We start from the raw sequence: 19,493 nt of genomic DNA, 5'->3' as shown, positions 1-19,493 counted from the left end.
GTATGGAGTGAGGTGTGGGTCTTGCTTGAGTCTTTTGCAGATATTTTTCCAGTTTTGCCAACACCATTTGTTAAAAACGCTGTCTGTATGCATAAGTGTAAAAAGATCAAGGACTTGGTGGGGATGACTATGTCTGACTTTGAACAGCTTCACAAAGGGGTCTATTTCATATATATCAACAATTCAAAAATCTATTCCCATAAAGTCAGACAGGTCCGCTATGCACCTATACCTCTTTCTACTCATCTCAACACCAACCTTACTACTTTGCTGGGTTCAAATCTCATGGAATAGTTCACAAACCACACAGAACCATATTGGGAATGCCAAAAGGCTATAATTCAGGTTAGTAGTAGAATACAATTCATACAGCCTCGTAAATGTGCTTGTATGTACCTCAACCTGGAGCCTAATGGCTTTAGCCCAGCACTACAATATTCTCAAACCTATGAATATTGGTTCCCCTCACCCCCAAGTTGTCCAACATGTTTAGATGTGACCTTGGAGCAATAGAACTTCCAAAAATCATACCTTCTTTATGGGTGTTTGCTCTTTCTCCACACAGTCCTGAACTTTAACAGAAGTGGTTAAAAAGCTTTGCTGAACATATTTGAGAATCTCTAATGACATTTTGTATTTTGCTGGTCCCTGAGCCTTTATAAAATATGTTTCAACAGGAGACTGAGATCTCATAAAAGAACTGGGGATTAGTTATAGCGAATAAAGGAGAAAGAGAGACAAAGGGTGCCCCAAAACCTTGACTTTGAATTATTGAAATGTATAGGAAACAGTATTTGGAGTAAATGAGAAACACGGGAGCTTAAAACTCAGAGAAAGAAACAGGCTAACAATCTACATGAACCATATACTCCTGTGCCCTTAGACTAGAAAATCTCTGGTTACCACTATTACATACTCTGATCAGAGTCCTAAGAGATGGAATCTAACAGAAATGGGCAAATAATGTATAGGACTAGAAATTCTAGAAAGAGTTTATAGTTATAGATACATTGATATAAAACTCTGGTAGACTAGTTAGTGAGTAAGGAGTTTTACTGCCAATCCAAAGGTGAACAATTTGGATCTGCCCGCTGCTCTGTGTGGGAAAGCTGGGCCATCTCCTTCTGTGTAATATAGAGCCTCTGAAAATCTGCTGGAGGACCAGCTCTGAGTCACTTCTGGCTCAACAGCAGAGAGAGATGCACGGATGCTGGAGATATTCTAAGATCATTGCTTTGAGCTACCGTTGGAACCTTCAAATGACACCATCCCAAGTCATATTTATATTCATAAAATGTTATTTCAAAGAGTAATACAGCCCTTGGTCCCTTTTAGAAATAGTCTACACCAGACCAAATGGTCAATAAACAAAGCAAAGGTGACAAGATAGAAGCCAGGGAGACCAAGCTATTAGACATGAAACAAATAGAATGGAAATAATGAGACTGTTAACAATATGAAAATGTAACAAATGCCATTGAACCACTTTTAGCAGTGTACAGTTTCAACACAAGTATTACAATATGTTTTGAAAAACACGGAAAAGGCACACATAAAAAATATGTATATGGGACTTGAAGTGATTTTTAATGTAGAAATTTATTTTTATGTATTTCTGTGGAATGTAAACCGTATATTTTCCATGTTATCTTCTCATCTAGATACTGTTATTGTTGTTAATTACCATTGAGTTGAGCACAAGTTATAGCAACCTTATGAACAAAAGACCTGAAGCCTTTCTACAACTAATGTTGTTTCTCAAGTTTCCAGGTGCATGTTGCTTAGGAAGTAGACTATCTAGATATCAGGATGTGCTAAATGATATCAGGATGTGCTAAACATTCTCCTTGTGTTTGTGACCATATTTTCCAGCCCTTCAGTTAAAACTCTTGTTCTGACTCTGATGATCCGTTAAAATACTTAAATCATCTTTTGTTGTTATGTGCTGTTGAGTTGGAACCAATTCATGACTGACACTACAGTGGCTTTTCAGAGACTGTAAGTCCCACATGGAGAAACTATCCATTTTCTGGTAGATTTGAACCATGGACCTTTGTGTTGGCAGCCTTACCACTAGACCACCAGAGATTCTCAAAACTACAGCATTTCCATGCCAATCTGGAATCTTTGTTTTTCAATTTCTTGTTCTTATTTCATCAGGAATCTACAGGAATATGCAAATAAAAATCATACAATATTTCTGAGGAATTTGAAAATAATGTCTTTACAAATTTTTTTAAAAACCTTTCTTTTTTATAAAGTACAGCTCATACTTTATAAAAATTCCTCTAGTCTTGTAACTTTAGCTCAATATACAGAGCAAAGATCTTTTTCTTCATTTGGAAACTTTATTTAGACACTCCATTTTAATTTTTTATCCCTGGAGATTTTCTCGAGAATAGCAGAAAATAAAAAGTCGTACTCCAGGGTTTATACAGATGGAGAATCCCATGGAACATGTCATTCCTAGATGAGAAATAATGTTACATGAGGAACAACATGTAGTGAGAGATTGAAGGTTTTCAGCAGAATTGTTGTTCTGTACCATAGAGTTGGAAGCAACCCACAGCTGACCCTCCAGTGGGTTTTCAGAGGCCATAAATTGCATGGGTAGAGATTGCACATCTTTCTCTGGAGGAGCAGTTGGTGAATTCAAACTGCGTATCTTTGCATTGGTAGTGTAATTGCTTATCACTAAGCCACCAAAATTCTCTTTATTCATGAAGTCAATCTTGTAATAATGTATCCTAAACTATGCTGATGTCAAAAAGCAAGAAAATGGGTTAACATTATTCTGTAGTTTAGTTTCAATTAAAACCATATTCACAAGAACACTAATGTTCAAAGGAGGTGCTCCAGGGCCAGCATAGAAAGGAAGATGAAAAATAAACATTATGTGAGAAAGGAGGGGATACCTTGGCCTCCACCTTCTTTAACAGGAGAAGCTCAGCTTTAATTTATTTTGGATAATAACATTTTACTTGTTTCTTTTCCTTAAATATACTCACTTTCTAATTTGAAAATCTTTCTTTCAGTGAAGTAAGTGCAAGGTTTATGCTAGATACATTCATGCTCCTTATAAAAAATAGAAATAGAAAAAATGAATAATAAGCATAAATACAACAGTGTAAATACCACAAAAAGGAGCTACTGAGGCTTATACATAATGAAATATCATGGGATTTAGCTCTTTGCTTTAGAGGTTTCAGGTCATAATTTCACGGACATCTCTATAAATTGATCTAATTAATAATGTCTTTATGCTTTTATCCTACCTCTTAATTTGTTGTGATGTTTTTGAGACCTAAAAATATTGTGAATAGCCATCCACAGCACTGCTATTGGCTTCTAATCACTTGGAACAGCAGTGGCAAGAAGTATCAGAAATAGGAGGGAGAAATAGAAAGGTGGTGTTAATTAATTCCACAAACAATAATCTCCTTTGTCATGAGATCAGAATTGGATAATGCTTGGCTACCATTGCCCAGCAACTTGAGAAAAGGCTCTTCAGACTTTTGGGATTCAGGTAGGTTGAAACAATCTCTGAAATTCATTCCTCAAAATAATCTTTAATTTTTTAAAATCTTTAAAATATTCCATGAAATCTTCTTAAACCCAAACGATAGTTTAGCTCAACTAATGAAAAAATAGTACAGCACGGATTCTTTTTAGAAACAAGAATGATAAGACTGTCTCACATGGATTGGACATATTATCAAGAGGGGGTATTCTGTGAAGAAAAAGAGTATGTTTGGTAAATAGAAGGTCACTTAAAAAAAGGAATACTTCTGTTTCTTGTCACAATGGTTTGTTCAACACAGAGGCTACAAAAATACACTTAAGCACAACAGAAATTATGAGAGCTGGGCAGTATTTCCTTCTGTTGCACATAATAAATCCTTATGATTATATTGATAAAAGTGACTTTTTATTCACGTATAACATTAGATTATCTTCTTTTCTATATTGGACAAATCTGCTATTTAAATAGTGGCAAGGAACTAAAACAAATAATCAGTTTGAAAGTTGAGCTGAAATCATCATTGTACACTCATCCAATTCATAGTCTGGTTGTGCTGCACTCTGTTGTGATTATAAGAGAACGATTTCAACAAAACATAGAGAGGGTTCTCTGCTCATATCTGTGCTCCCTCAGGCTAAGGACCCATAATGACTTTTCAATGATAATATGGGCTATTGGAAAATTGAGGAAGGATCTCACAGTAAACAGCAGTAGCTGCTAGAGGCAAATTTCGAAATAAGTCAAGTTTGGCACTTGAATGTTCTGGGAACACATTGCGTGAGGCTGCAGAACCAGTCTCTAAATTTGTCTTCTGATTTCTGCCTCCTTTGTTCCTATTCTGGCATTCCTTTATAAACTCACCATGGCGTTTCTTTCATTGCACTCTGTCCTCCTTTTCTTCATGACTCCTCTTTCACCTCGATCCCTTTCTTCGTGAGTTTTTAGTCTCATGTTTTCTTCCTCCGTTTATGTTCAAGACTCAGTTGCCGTGAATGTTTGTCCCTACTGGGCACAATTAGGAATCCATTCCTGTTTATCCTGCCCCTCCACTCCTGGCAGTATCGAGGCAACCAGTAATAAAGTGGAGTCCTTGTTTGGTCAGGCTGGACTTGTAGACAAACAATCTAGATAAATAATTCCCAACCTCCTCTCACAAAAACCTCTGCTCCCTTTTTCTCCTTTGTAGTGTGTTTCCATGCCTTAAATTTTTTATGTTCTTGCTTTAACACTTCGCTTCACAATGCCTCCATAAAAAAGTAATATCTTTTCTCTTTTCTTAAAAGAGGAATATCTTCCCAAGCTGCTATCTCTCAAGATGTGTTGAAATCCCAAGAGGAGCGGTGTTTTACATTTTAAAAAATGCTTTCCCACGTATGATCTGGTTAGACACTCCCCCAAAATCCTGTGAAGTAAGCAAGATGGTAAAACAGTTTCAGAGAAAGGTGAGAAAGCTGACAAACAAAAACGCTTATATCTCTCTTAGATTTTACAGTCCTCCTAGTTAATGAGTTCAGGATAGATAATTTTCTAAATAATAAGTACATAGAAAGACAATGACTATACAGTAAAGCTGTATGATTTTTCTATCTCTTTATAAATGAGGAGAAGCAATTGCAGTCACTCATCCTGTGGACACTAGAATTGCTTCACCTGGTGACAGAGATGCCTTTATCTCTGCATCCAGCTGCTTCCTTCTGTCTTCTACTTTGCTTCATTTATTTTCCACAGAAATTTGACATGATATCAGGACAGACCTAAAAGTCAGCCTTGGCCCTTGTTCTCATCCATAAACCCTTCATTGCTTCCTTTCTTTCTTCCTCTCTTATTCCCCTTCTCCGTCTCTGTTCATCTTCCCGATCTCTCACATTTTCTCTTTATTTCTTTCTGTCCCTCATGTGCCCTCCCCACTTTAGCCTCTAAGATGAAATGAGAACTTCCCGATTCCCTGCATTCACATTCTCTTTGCTTTTCATCTTCTTTTCTCTCACTCTCAGCCCCATAATGTAATGCCAATTATTAGAAAATATAATTCACTGTGTCTCACACTATTATTTATAATCTACTCGAGCATTTTCTTCACATTCTTAATATCCCTGGTGTCGGAGAGAATTACGGCTGCGAAGCTGACTGCAGGCCTCCTTGTAACGAGAGAAGAGAAGGACGCTGTCTTCACTAGTGGATGTTCTGTTGGTGCAGCTCCATGACTTTTCCAAAAGAGTTAGTAATTTTGTTGTGCATTTAGAATGATAGTCATGCACACACATACACACACACACACATAGAAGACATTCAATGATTAAGTTTATCCCTTTCATCACAGGACTGAGAATTCAGAAATCTCTTTGTGGTTCTGTTTAAAGGCGCAAACATCTTCCTATACATTAACACAGATACTTAGAAACTAATAATTCCGGAATAGCATAGATCAGTATAATACAGCCCTGAGTAGATGTGATTCAGTTTAGACATTTGGCTCTAACTATTCCCAGTTTTTGGACTCTTTCTGTTTCTCACTAGACCACTGTTTGTCTCTATCTTTCTGTTGCTGCACACACACACACACACACACACACACACACACACGATGACGCATGTCTCTCTGTTTCTAACTCTGTCTCCTTCCTTCTCTCTGTCTCTCTGTGTACATTTGACCCAAGATTCTCCCTCTCTCTTGTATCATGGTCAAAGTAAACACTCTCCCTCCTGAGCTACTTCTCCCAGTTTAGCAGAGGCAGAGAACAATCTTTCTGGCTCCTTGCCATGCTCTTGACCCCCTGTGTTGCTCCATCCGAAATAAGCTCATGACAGTCTCCAATTTAAGAATGGCTGTGCTAATGATGACATTAAAAGAAATATATGGTAGCAATAATGAACTGTAAGGAGTTACAAACTTATCAGAATTTTATGTATGATCAAAGTTTCTACTGTGCACTTTATAACAGCCTCTGCGGTCTATCAACCCAGGCAGCTAAGTGATGTTTTTATAAACTGTTTTTTTATTTAAAATAGGTCATGGCCCTAGTAGAATTGTTTTCATTTTTTTAGACGTATTTCCCTATTGTTGGGCTCCATGGTTTAATTAATCAACCAGACCACCATTTAGAATGTTGCTTTATTTCACTTTATCAGCTTATCATTTAACTTATAGCTAGGCACAAGACATTATTTAATGTGCACAAGCTCAAGTGATATAAAACCAATCTGTGACTTCATGAAACATACCATGTTAGATACAAAGGCAAAACCAAATTCAATTATACTTAACAATATAATGTCATCTGTGGACAGTGGTGTATATTTTACTCCTAGCCACTTTAGACTATATTTTCTTGTTCTGCAAAATAACTTACACTTTTAGGGTACAACAGGTTGCCTCTCCAGATCCTAACACGACAACCATCACAAATGGTCAGAACCCCATGAGCAGTGCCTGGACTTCTGCAAACAAAATGCATTCTCTTCTTCCATGCAAAGCTATCAACTGGGAATTTGCACAACTAAACAGAAGAGCTTCTAAAATGAAACTAAATCTTTCTAAAAGAGTTAAGTAACTCGTATCTAGATCCACTCAGTCAAGCTCTTAATAAAGAATGAGGCATCGAAGGTATGGTGTTATTTCAACTGAAATATGTGAGAAGAATAATTCTGATGATGGTAATGTACAGACACAGGTAGAGGGAAACAGGAATATTTCCTAAGTTTGTATCTTTATTTTTTCCCCCTATTAGATCAATAGCAAGTATTTAATAACCTGACTACATCATCTTATAGCAAAATCAAACACAAGGCTGCTAAGTCCCGAGCAGTACAGGGTCTTATTGCAGTAATTTCACTTTATTTATTTATTTATCAAATTTACCCCAACACGTTCTTCAAGCCCTTCTTCTTTTATTTTGCTATAATGTAATATGATATGATATAAAGACAGACATAGAATCCACTACTATGATATCAATTCCAACTCACAGAGATTCTTCATCAGGTTTGAGAGGCTTTAATCTTTTTTTTAAATTTTTTTTATTTAATAATTATATTTTTGTGTGTACCATCAAATCAGATCTGACTTGTACAGGAGGAAATTGTCCCTCCTTCTCCAGCAGAGCATCTGGTGGATTCGAACCATTCACCTCCGGGATTGCATCGTAGCTTCCCCCCACTAGGCCACCAGAGCTCCCCGAGAGGCTCTAATCTTTAAGGGACAAGATTGGTCATCTTTCTCTTGTGAAAAGTGTAGTGAATTTGAGCCATCAACTTTTTCTTCACTAGTTTGACTTGTTATGCACACTATCAATAGGGCTTCTTATACGTAGATATAAACATCTAGCTACCTCTGTCCGTATCTATCCATCTATCTAGCTAGCTAGCTAGCCATCAACTATCTATCCTGATACCTTGGAAAGCAACTAGAATAGCAAGTAACAGCATTGTTCTATGAATTTGGCCTAAAAACCTAACTACTTGCTTTCATTATTTCATTTGCAAAATCTGATTGATGAAAATCATAGTTCCTTCTTCATAGAGATGTTAAGAGGATGAAATGATTTAATATTTTTAAGCTGTCATATCAGAGACGACAATCAGTGAGGGTACTGCATATGTGTTCTGTTTCTGTTGTTTACTATGACACAAAGCGTGGAGTTCCACACCTAATACAGTAGGAAAACAAGAGTTACTTTCATAAAATATATGTAATGGAGTGATTTCACATCCTCTAATAAAATCAACTTCCCTATCTGTCAGATAAGGGAATCTTGATGGTATCATAGTTAAGTACTTGGCTGTTAACTTGGGACAAGTAGACACTGTGTCCTGATCAGAAGAAAAGCATGGGAGATCTGTCTCCGTAAAGATGATTGCTCTTGTTACATACAGTTGAGTCAGAAATGACTCATAGTTATGCTCCAGTATGTTTTCAGAGGCAGTAAATTGCAGAAGAGGAGACCAGCCATCTTTCCCCCACAAAACAGCTGGCATATTGAAACCAGTAAGCTAGAAGAGCTTCCTCCATAAAGACTGTTGTTGTTGTTGTGTACGTAGAGTTGGAACTCACTCATAGCTGACCCTCTAGTGGGTTTTCAGAGGCAGTTAATCACATGGGAGGAGATTGCCCAGCTTTCTCCCAAGGATCACCTGGCAGTCCCACACTACATGCCTTCAGGATTGTGGCACAGCTTCTTGCCTCTAGGCCACAGATCTCCCTTGTCTAAACTAGGTAGTTTTATTATGCCATGCTGCTCTTTTTGTAACATGAGCTCTGACTCGTGATGATCTTATAAATAACAGAATGAAATGTTTTTAGGATCATCGTCATCATCATGTGTACATTGTGTAGCTATTGTTAACTATAGGGCTTTCATTGACTGGTTTTCTGAAGTAGAACACCAAGCCTTTTCTCCTAGGCAACCATAGCCTGGAAGTGCTGGGGTAACCTGTTTACTAAGGGTGATTCTGCTCTTATTTGAAGTAATGACAGCCCAGCTTCGAGCATTGTAGTGACATACAGATCATCATGGTACAATAATCTATCAATTGGTACGAAACCAGTATGTAAGCTTAATCACATGGGATTTAAAAAATGTGTCAGAAGGAAAGGGCTAATAGGGCACTCCATAGCTCTTTGCTTTTTTTTCTTTCTTAATTATTGTTAGTAGTAGTAATTGTCATGGAGTTGGAACTGATCCATAGCTGTCCTTCTACAGCTGACCTTTCTCCTACAGAGCAATTGTGGATTCAAACCACTTACCTTTGGGTTCACAGCAAAATTCCTTACCCTTTAGGCCACTCGAACAGAAAATAAACATATAAGTAGAATATTTGAATGTTAAAAAGTGAAATCCCAACACGTTTAATTAGTTTGCCAAAATTACACTCTTCCAGTAAGAAGCATGTACGTATATATAAATATTAATTGATATTGTTGTTATATTGCTGTACCTTTGAGTTAAATAAAACTCATAGTGACAATACTATGATATGATCACCCAGGATGCTGTGGCACCAGGAAATTATTGTTGATATCAAATAGGTCCTGGATCAAAGCAGAGCCTACCAGAAGGATGTCTATTTGTGCCTTATTGGCCATGCAAAGGTGTTATGACTGTGTAGATCATAACAAACAAAACCTAATATAGAAAGAATGGACTCTCAGAACACTTGACTATGCTCATAGGAAATCTATACCTAGACCAAGAGGCAGCTGTGCAGACACAGCAAGGGAACATACACAATTTGGGGTTAAGATATGTGTGCATCAAAGTTGTGTGCTTTCTCTAGACCAATTCAATCTCTACATTGAGAAATTAAACCCTATGAAGAAGAATGGGACATCAGGATCTGAAGAAGATTATTCAACAACCTGTGCGATGCAGATGACACAATCTTGCTTGTTGAAACTGAGGAGACACTTGCTGCATAAAATGATGGACTACAGCTTTCAGTATGAATTACTTCTCCATGTAAAGAAAACAAAAATTCTCACTATTGGACCGATGGGTGGAGGACAAATGTAAATTGTCAAATACTACATGTTACTTGGATCCACAATCAACACCCTTGGCAACAGCCACCGACAGATGAGGAGATACATTGCACTGGGCATGCCCGGTGAATGCACCTCTCCAGAGTACTGAGGAACAGTGGTAGGTGCACATAACTCAATCACTTTTTCAATCACTTGCTTTGCGTCTGAGAGCTGGAAAATGAATAAAGAAGACAGATGAAGAATTAATGCCTTTGAACTCTGATGTTGGAGAAAAGTACTGACTATTCCATGGTTTAAAAAAGTAAAACACAACACTTAACAGCTATGTCTTGGTGAAAATACAGCCAGAGTGCTTCTTGGAGGCAAAATTGACGAAGCCTCGTATCACATACTCTGGGTACGTTGCTAGGAGAAGCTATTCCTTGGATAAAAACATCATGCTTGGAAAGGTAGGTGAAAAGGAGAAGACCTTCAACCATATGGACTTGACATAGTGACGGTAGTTATAGGCTCAAGCATGCCAGAAATTATGAAGATGGTAAAGGACAGAATAGAGTTCATATCTGCTGTTCACAGAGTCATTATGAGTCATTCTCAAAGGCCCCTAATAACAACAATGTACAGGTCATATGAACAATATATATGAACCTTGTGTTGTCCTGTACCATTCTCACAGTCTCTGACATGCTAGAGTGCATTGCTCAGTCTCTTTGCCAATCCATCTTGTTGCCTGCCTAGTAAGTTCAATCCTTATGGAAATGATTACCAATTCTTTCTCTGACAGATTTACTGAGTGAATTTGTACTGACAGTCTCTGATTTTAGCCAAGAACTTATCCATTGTGCCACCAAGACTCCTTTGAATGACCTTAAGTGACAAGTAGGAAACATGGTAAGTGAAAAGGGTTATCATGGAGCAAATAAAAAGTTTTGAATCTTGGGATTTCTACATGGAGTCGCTCTGAGTTATAAGTAACGTGACAGCACATAGCAATAACAACAATCAGTACCTTTTCCCTATTTATTAAATTAGGGGATTTGCATCTTCATTTTGTTCTTGGTCTACCCTCATTATTATAACCAGTATCAACAGGAATGGGCAGGACTTCAAGTTTGAAACCAACAATGAAACGGGCAATAATTTTTTTAAATACAATTATGTTCTAGAAATTATACCCTATCTACAGTTGAGCACAATTCTCATCCTGCAATTTATTGTTACCACTAAAAATAAATTTTAATTTGCACAATATATTTTATTCCAGGAAATACTAAATTAATTATTTGTATTATGTTCAAATTTCTTTCAAGGAAGAAAATAGAGGCATATATACTATATAGTATAAAGAAGCTAATACAAATGGAGAACAGAGGCTTATTCTGTGTCCCACTTGCACTCTTCTCTTTGTGACTGAGACAGAAGTCTGACCTGTGTGGAGGTTGCCCAGGGTGCCTTTGTTCTCCCATGTACCAAGACACTGGAACATTTCTTCTAGCACCTTCCCACTGAGCATGACTTTCACTTGTCTATTTCAGTGACTGGATGAGAGAATAGGATAGGTACTTAACCATGCTTTAATAATTACCAGTTGATGGTAGGTCAGATCCTAAGGCATCATGTTAAATTCTGCTTTTGCCTGTATTTGTGGGTTTGTTTTGTTTGTTTGTTTGTTTGTTTTGAAGAGGAAATAGTCATAGATGTGTTTATAATTACACAGTGCCATCTTCCTGTTTTGGAAGGAGGCTTTTTGATTACATGATTTTAACTTATTATCTTGGGGAAAATAATTCTAGTAGTTGAAAGTGATCAAGAGACAGTGGCAAATGTTTAAAGTAAGAGCTGCCTAATTGTGTCTTCAAATGATGCGGCCTCTGCCCTATTTAGATATCTTGAAATCCATATTCTGTTCGTATAGTCCCATGCTCACAGCAAAGACTTTCATCTCATATATTGCACTGCACAATTGACTCACTGCTTTGTGGGTTGGGGGGTTTACACTGCTTTGGTGTCTCATGTATCATCTAGTGCTGGAGGCACTGAGAATACAACATTGATGGACCAATGGGCTGATCCAATATGGCAAATCCTATATTCCTGTTTGGGTACAAATGAATAACCTCATACAGCTCTGCACACATTCAATGAAATGATGAAAGAGAAGGAGGAAAAAAAACAAATGGAATTTCTTGATCATTGCATTCCACTTTATTTCTGTTTTAACTTTGTAAGTGAATTCAATGTCTGTGGAATGCGATTGATGGCTCTAAGAGAAAATGAAAGAAAAATGCTACAGCCTGAAACCACAATTTGAGTACTGCTAGGCTTTGCTCTTTTCTGCTAGATTCTTCAGCTGGGTTCTTCCACTTGCAACGTTCGGAGGCGAGCTTAACAAGTGAAGGTCAGGGGTTCTGAATGCTGAAGAATGGGACTGTGGTTCAGTGACACTTGCCATTTTTTTTTTTTGCTGTTGTTGTTTAGTTGTTGTTGGAGAACAGAAAGAGAATTGTCTAGATTATATTTGGGGTTGGGGTGGTATTGGGGGAGGTGCGGGGGGGATTGTGTACCAATGAGGGAGTTTTTCTTTTGCTTTTCAAGGAGAGGAGCAAACGGGGTGTGGGAGGGGTGAGATGGGGTGGGCGGGGAGAAGGGTGCAACAATGAATGAATGGAATTCTAATATCTCTGTTGATGTTCATTGAAATGAAAAATAAAGAAATTGAAATATTTTTTAAAAAAGAAAAGAAGTAAGGAATTAAAAAGAGAGGTTACCCCAAAGGGTCTTTGGCTTCATGCAATATAAGCAGCAAACCAGTTCATGAAAGTGGAATTGCCTCAGTAGGAGTTGCTTTTTGTATAGTCATAGCTGACCCTCCAGCAGATTTTCAGAGGCAGTTTAATCACAAGGGAGGAGATTGCTCATATTTTCCCATGGAAAAGCTAGTGGCTTCGAACCAAGTGCCTTTGCCTTGGCAACACAACTTAATAGACACCAGAGCTCCGTTATCACCTGAAGTAAATCATATTATTGTAATAAAGGATGAGATACTTTCGAGAGAAAGATGTCACCATGGGAGTTGTTGTTGTTAGGTGCCAATGAATCAAATACAACCCACCGTGACACTATGAACGACAGATCTGAACCCTGTCCTATCCTGTGCCATTCTTAGATGACACACTAGAGCCCACTACAGAGTTACTGTCAGTCCACCTGGGTGACAATCCTCTCTTTCAATGAGACTCTATCTTTCTGAGCATAATGTCCCTCTCTAAAAATAGCCTCTCCTAGAAACATGCCCAAAGCATGTGAGGCAAAGCTTTGTCCTCTTCCTCTGAGGAGCATTCTAGCTACATGTTGTCCAAGACATATTTGCTTGTTCTTTTGGCAGTCCTCTTCTCTAGAAGGAAGAATCAGAAGCTACATAGAAGGTACAGGCAAAAAAACAAGGTCCCAGGAATCAATGGATTACCAACTGATTTGTTTCAATTAACATGTTGCCACAAATGACAGCAAAATGTGTTTCTAAGCATGGTCATCAATTTAAATGTGTGCGGCAACATGTTAACATATACAACCTTGGATGCACTCACTAGTCTATGCCAGGAAATTTGGAGGACAGCTGTCCGGGCAACGGATTGGAAGAGGTCCATATTTGTTCCCATTTTCAAGAAAGGTGATCCAACTGAATGTGTAAACTATCGAACAGTATCATAAATACCACATGCAAGCAAAATACTGCTGAAGATCATTCAAAAGTGGCTAGAACAATGGGGAACTGCTAGAAGTTCAAGCAGGATTTAGAACAGTCCATGGCACCAGGAATATAATGGCTGATGTCAGGTGGATCCGGGCTGTCAGTAAGGAATACCAGAAGAATGCCCATTTGTGATCTATTTACTATGCAAAGGCATTTCAGTGTGTGGATCATAACAAGTTGTGGCTGACACTGAGAAGAATGGGAATACCAGAGCAATTAATTGTGTTTATGTGGAACCTGTACCTGGACCATGAGGTTGTTATGTGAACAAAACAGGGGAACACTCCAAGGTTTAAAATTGAGAAGGGAGTGCATCAGGATTGTATTCTCTTTCTATGCCTATTCAATCTGTAATCTGATCAAATTATCCAAGAAGGTGGACTCTGTGAAGAGGAATGTGGCATCAGGTTTGGAAGGAGACCCATTAATAACCTATATTATGCAGATGAAACATTCTTGCTTGCTGAAAGTGAGGAGGACTTGAAGTACTTGTTACAGAAGATCAAGGAATGCAGCCTTCAGTATGGATTGTGTCTCAATGTCAAGAAAACAAAGATTCTTTCTTCTGGACCAATAGGTGGTGTCACGATGGATGAAGAGGAGATTGAAACTATCATCAGCTTCATCGTGCTTGGATCCACAATTAACACCCTTGGAACCAGCAGTCAGGAAATAAGGAGGCAGATTGCACTGGAAAAATCTGCAGTTAGGGACTTCTGCAAATTATTGAGTAGTAATGATGCCAGTTTTAGGACTAAAGTGCATCTGATTCAGGCCATAGTCTTTATGATAACCTGATAGACATCTGAGAGCTAGACAATGAATATGACAGAAAAAGAACTGATGCACTCAACATCCTAGGGACAACCAAGAGAACGAACAGATATATCTTGGAGAGAGTGCAGCTGAAGGGCTCTTTTGAGGCAAGAATGATGAGGCTTCTCCTTACATACTTCGGGCATGTTGCTAGAAGGGACTATTTCTTGGAGAAGGATATGATGCTAGGAAGGGTGGAGGGCTAGAAAAAGAGAAGAAGATCCTCAACTAAGTAGATTGGTACCGTGAGTGCTGCCTAGGGTACTTGTGTGTCAGAAGTGTGAGGATAGCACAGGATAGAACAGGGTTCAGATCTTTTGTTCATAAGGTCGTTCATGTAAGTCATACTTGACTCGATGACACTTAACAACTTCTCCAGTATCACATTTCAAAGGCATCAGTTCTAAATCTATCCTTCTTATACATTGTCCAGCTTTCAGAGTTATAGCAAGTGATCCGAAAGTTCTCAGCCTGAATCAGACACACCTTAGTCCTCAAACTGATATCATTCCTCAATAATTTGAAAAGGTCAGTGCAATATGTGAGAGAGGTACATAAAGAGTTGTACTCATGACTTACTACATAGTATGTTGGACTGTTAGCTGAAAGGTCGATAGTTTAAATTAACTAAGTACTCCTCAAAAGAACAGTTGAAAGTAATCTCCTTCAGTAAAGAGTTACAAACTTGGAAACTGGAAGGAAGATTCTTTTGAGAAAGCCCTGACAAGATAGATGGTAATAGGTACTTGTAGATGCAATCCCATTTGGGAATAGGGAATTAATTGTATGTTAAGGAGTTCATATCCCTGTAAGGTATGTCCTATGTCATTTACTATTTTTGTTATTGTTGTTGATTTGATTGTATAGTTCATATATATTCTGTTTCTATTTCATATAATCATTCTCATGTCTTATGCTTTATAAAATTAATCACCACTGGACCTTGCCCATCATTACACTGTCTTTTCACCTAGGTCCCTCCCATTTACTTCCACCCCACCCTCCACCCACCAAACTGTAACCCTGTGGTTTCACCTCTGCCCATCCTCAACTCCCTTTGTGTCCCCATACATGTTTTACTATTTATCCTTCTATTTATATAAAAATAGTCTTATGCGATATTTGTTCTTAGAAGACTGCAATACTTCATTCTGCATAATATTCTGCAGCCTCTCCCAAGTTACTTTTCAGTTAATTACTATTTGAAACACAAAAGATCAAATCAAATACAAAAACGAACAAGCACAAAACAAAAGGAAGAGGAGATCAACACCATGTAAAGATCACCAAGGAACTAAGGAACAGATCCAGAAAAGAGAATAAGCTTTCTCTATGTTGTTCTAGGTATATTATAGTTAATGTTAGATGGATTTTGAAAGAAATCAGAGAGTACCAGAGGAATGTCTATCTGTGTTTCATTAACTATGCAAACACTTTTGACTGTGTGTATCACAAAATACTGTAGCTGACTCTGAGAAGAACAACAATTGCAGAACATTTATTTGTGCTTATGAGAAACCTCTATTTGAACCAAAAGGCAGTCATCAGAACAGAGCAAGGAAACACAGCACGGTTCAAAATTGGGAAGGGTGTTTGCCAGGGATGTACTCTGTCTCCATTCTTTTTCAATCTGTATGCAGAACAGATCATCCGGAACGCTGGGCTGTATGACGGGGAATGTGGAGGAAGATTCATCAACAACCTGCGTTATGCAGATGACACAAACCTGCTTGCTGAAGCTGAGGAGGACCTAAAGTTCTTGCTTCAGAAGCTGCAGCCTTCAATATGGATTGAAGCTCAACATCAAGAAAACAAAAATTCTCACCACTGGACTAATTGGCAGCTTCATTACGGATGGTGAAGGGATCAAGATTCTTCACAGTTTGGGTTTACTTGGCTCCACAATTAACACTCTTGGTACCAGCTGCCAGGAAATCAAGAGAAGAATTGCACTGGGAAAGTCAGCTGTCAGGGTCCTCTCCAGAGTACTGAAGAGCAAAGACAACAGTCTGGAGACTAAGGTGCACCTGATCCAGGCCATAGTCTTCACAATTGTGTGCTATGTGTCAGAGAGCTGAACAGTGACTAGGGATGATAGAAAGAGAAATGATGCCTATGAGCTGTGGTGCTGGAGAATATTGAATATACTATGGACTGCTAGGAGAACAAACAGGTTAGACCTGGAGAGAGTGAAACCAGGCTGCTCCTTGAACGCAAGGATTCTGAAGCTTCATCTGAAATACTTTGGGCATGTTGCATGGAGGGACCAGTGCTTGGAGAGGGACATCATGTTTTGGAGGGTGGAGGGATAGTGCAAGAGAAGAAGACCCTCGATGAGATGGATCAATTTAGTGATTGATGCAATGGGAGTAGGTGTGTCAGAAATAATGAAGCTGACACAGGATAGAGCAGGGTTTAGGGCTCTTGTATAAGGGTCTCTATGAGTCGCAAGCAACTAGATGGCACATAACAACAACAACATGTTTACACAGAGAAAAAGTCTATTTCAAAAGTTGTTCCTCTAAATTTGAAATTATATTTTCTTGACTTGAGGAAAAAGTGTGATCTTATAGCATATAAAGTCTAGAAAACTATGCAGCTAAGCGAACCCCTCTGACTCTGAGGGGGAAGAAAAAAGATGGATAATCTATGAGTTGGGTACTCTCGACAACAGCTAAGAATAAACAACCACTTTCTAGAATATCATTGTGTAATTTGCTTTTTTAGAAAATCTAATTTCTAGGTTGTTTATTCTCCATTTTCTACCTTCTTTACCAAACTCAGACTACGATATTCCCCAGCCGCATGAACTGCTGAAATACTTCTTGTATTTGTTTGTAGATGTTATTCTGCATTTGAATCTTTGTTTTGTACAAATATGTTTACGCATATTAAATATTTTAACTAAGAGAAACTCTAGATTTTTTCTTAGTCACCCACAGTTCCTGAAAATACCTTTTGCATAAAACCTTTATTATAAATTTTGGACAATGAAGATATTATCTTAAAATACCTGAGGCAATTTGGTTACATATATCTCTATCTATCTATCTATCTGCACATATTCACACACACACACACGTTCTTACAGATAGAATCATTTTCTCCATATACTAATATTCAAAATATTAACTATAAATACAAAAGAAAATCCGTTTCCTTTCCTTGCTATGCTATGTCTAGTTGTGAATTCCTTCACTTAATCTCTGTCAGCAAAACTCAAGACCTGCACTTCTATGTGTCAAAGTCCGCAGAGTTAGAAAACCAAGCATTCCTCTTTCCAAGAATTAGTTCTTTCTTCCTTTCAAAGATCAAAGGCCAGAAAATCTGATCTCCAATTGATTATATCTGGGTGGAGAGAAAAAAATGAATGATTCTAAACCCATCCACAAAAATCCAATCAACCAATTTCAAAGAGCAGAGTTATATTAACCACAAAAGCAGACAAAAATGAGCAGAACCAGCATGCAAAAGGCCCAATGGGTATAAACAATCTATGTGATGCAGGAAGCTAATACTCTAGAAAGAACTCAAATATAATTGAATGCATACACTATACATAAATCCAGAGGAGATCTGAGCTGTGACCTTGAGGTGAAAAGCCTCCTTAAACTGCAACCAAAGATTTCTATTCTAAAGGGATTAAATCTCTGAAAATAAGGTGTGGTTTTTTTCTTTGCATTCATGTTTCACACTTTGTAGTGTTCACATAAAAAGGACAGATAAACCAGCAGTTTGGTGTTTATTTTATTGTGTTTCTTTTCTTCCCAGATTGCTGGTATCACCTTTACTGCAGATCACGGTGGGTGAGTCTTTTTTCGCTTTTTTGATTATATTTTGTAATTGTCAATACCAGGTTAGCAAGCTTTCTAATGGAAATTATCCATGCATGAAAAAATAATAAAGCTATCTGTTCAGGTGAGAGAAGCCTACGAGACGAATCCAGACATGTTTTCTAGGACTCCCAATAATTATAGGAGCTAATTGAATAAACTTTTGAATAAAACTGGCAACAGAAAACCCCTGTATTGTTGCTTTTGCATAAACCAGAGGATCCTGGTAGAGAAGGAAGATGTTCAGAGGCAGAGGGGCAAGCTTGTCCTGCTTTCTTGTCGACGGTTTCAGCTTCACGTTTGCATCCAGCTCCTGAGACGAGGATGCCTGTAGCATTGACAAGTTTGAGTTTTCCTTTCTTGCCAGACAGTGTGGAAATGATCACAGAACTCAGTCCTATTTAGAATAACAGTCACCACACAGGCAGTGGTTTTGTGGTTCAGAACTTGAAAGGATTAAAGCTGGATTAGGAGGAGGAAGGGATGTATTCCCAAGGGGCAGTATTTATAACAACGAGAAGTCTTCCTTCCAACCTCCTCTACAAGAATAACAAGGAGAAGAAAGAAGAAAAAAAGAATCTGAGCAGTGATTCTCAAAATGGCAAAATGTGGGCAGGACTTGAGAAATACACCTTTCTAATTTCCAGGCAATTTATATGTGTATGCCTAAATATCCAATTAGCAGGCACAGATGCCATTTTACATTTAAAAATAGACGGCTTTACAACCGCAAGCCAGCTGTGCCCATAAATTTCACCAATCACTTGGCAGAGGTCTACCAAGAATAGACTTGAATGTTGTAGTATCTATTTTCTTCGGCATTAAAATAATCAAAGATTGTGTCTCAGTCATCTGTTGTAACAGAAATATCACAAGTGGATGGCTTTAAGAAACACATTTATTATCTCTCAATTTAGGAGACTTCTTGCTGTTGTTACGTACCATCAAATTGCCTCTGACTCATAGAAACCTTATGTATGACAGCTCTACACTATGTACAACTGCCCTGTCCTGAGCCAGTCTCACTGACTCCAAAACACTTAATCCCATTGCCCCAGTTATCACATCAATCCATTTCATGTGGGG

This window comes from Elephantulus edwardii, unplaced genomic scaffold, assembly GCF_000299155.1.
Source record: "Elephantulus edwardii isolate Elephantulus edwardi_28Jun2011 unplaced genomic scaffold, EleEdw1.0 scaffold00076, whole genome shotgun sequence".
Taxonomy (NCBI): Eukaryota; Metazoa; Chordata; class Mammalia; order Macroscelidea; family Macroscelididae; genus Elephantulus; species Elephantulus edwardii.
The sequence above is the reverse complement of the archived record's forward strand: the minus strand, read 5'-3'. Positions refer to the sequence as shown.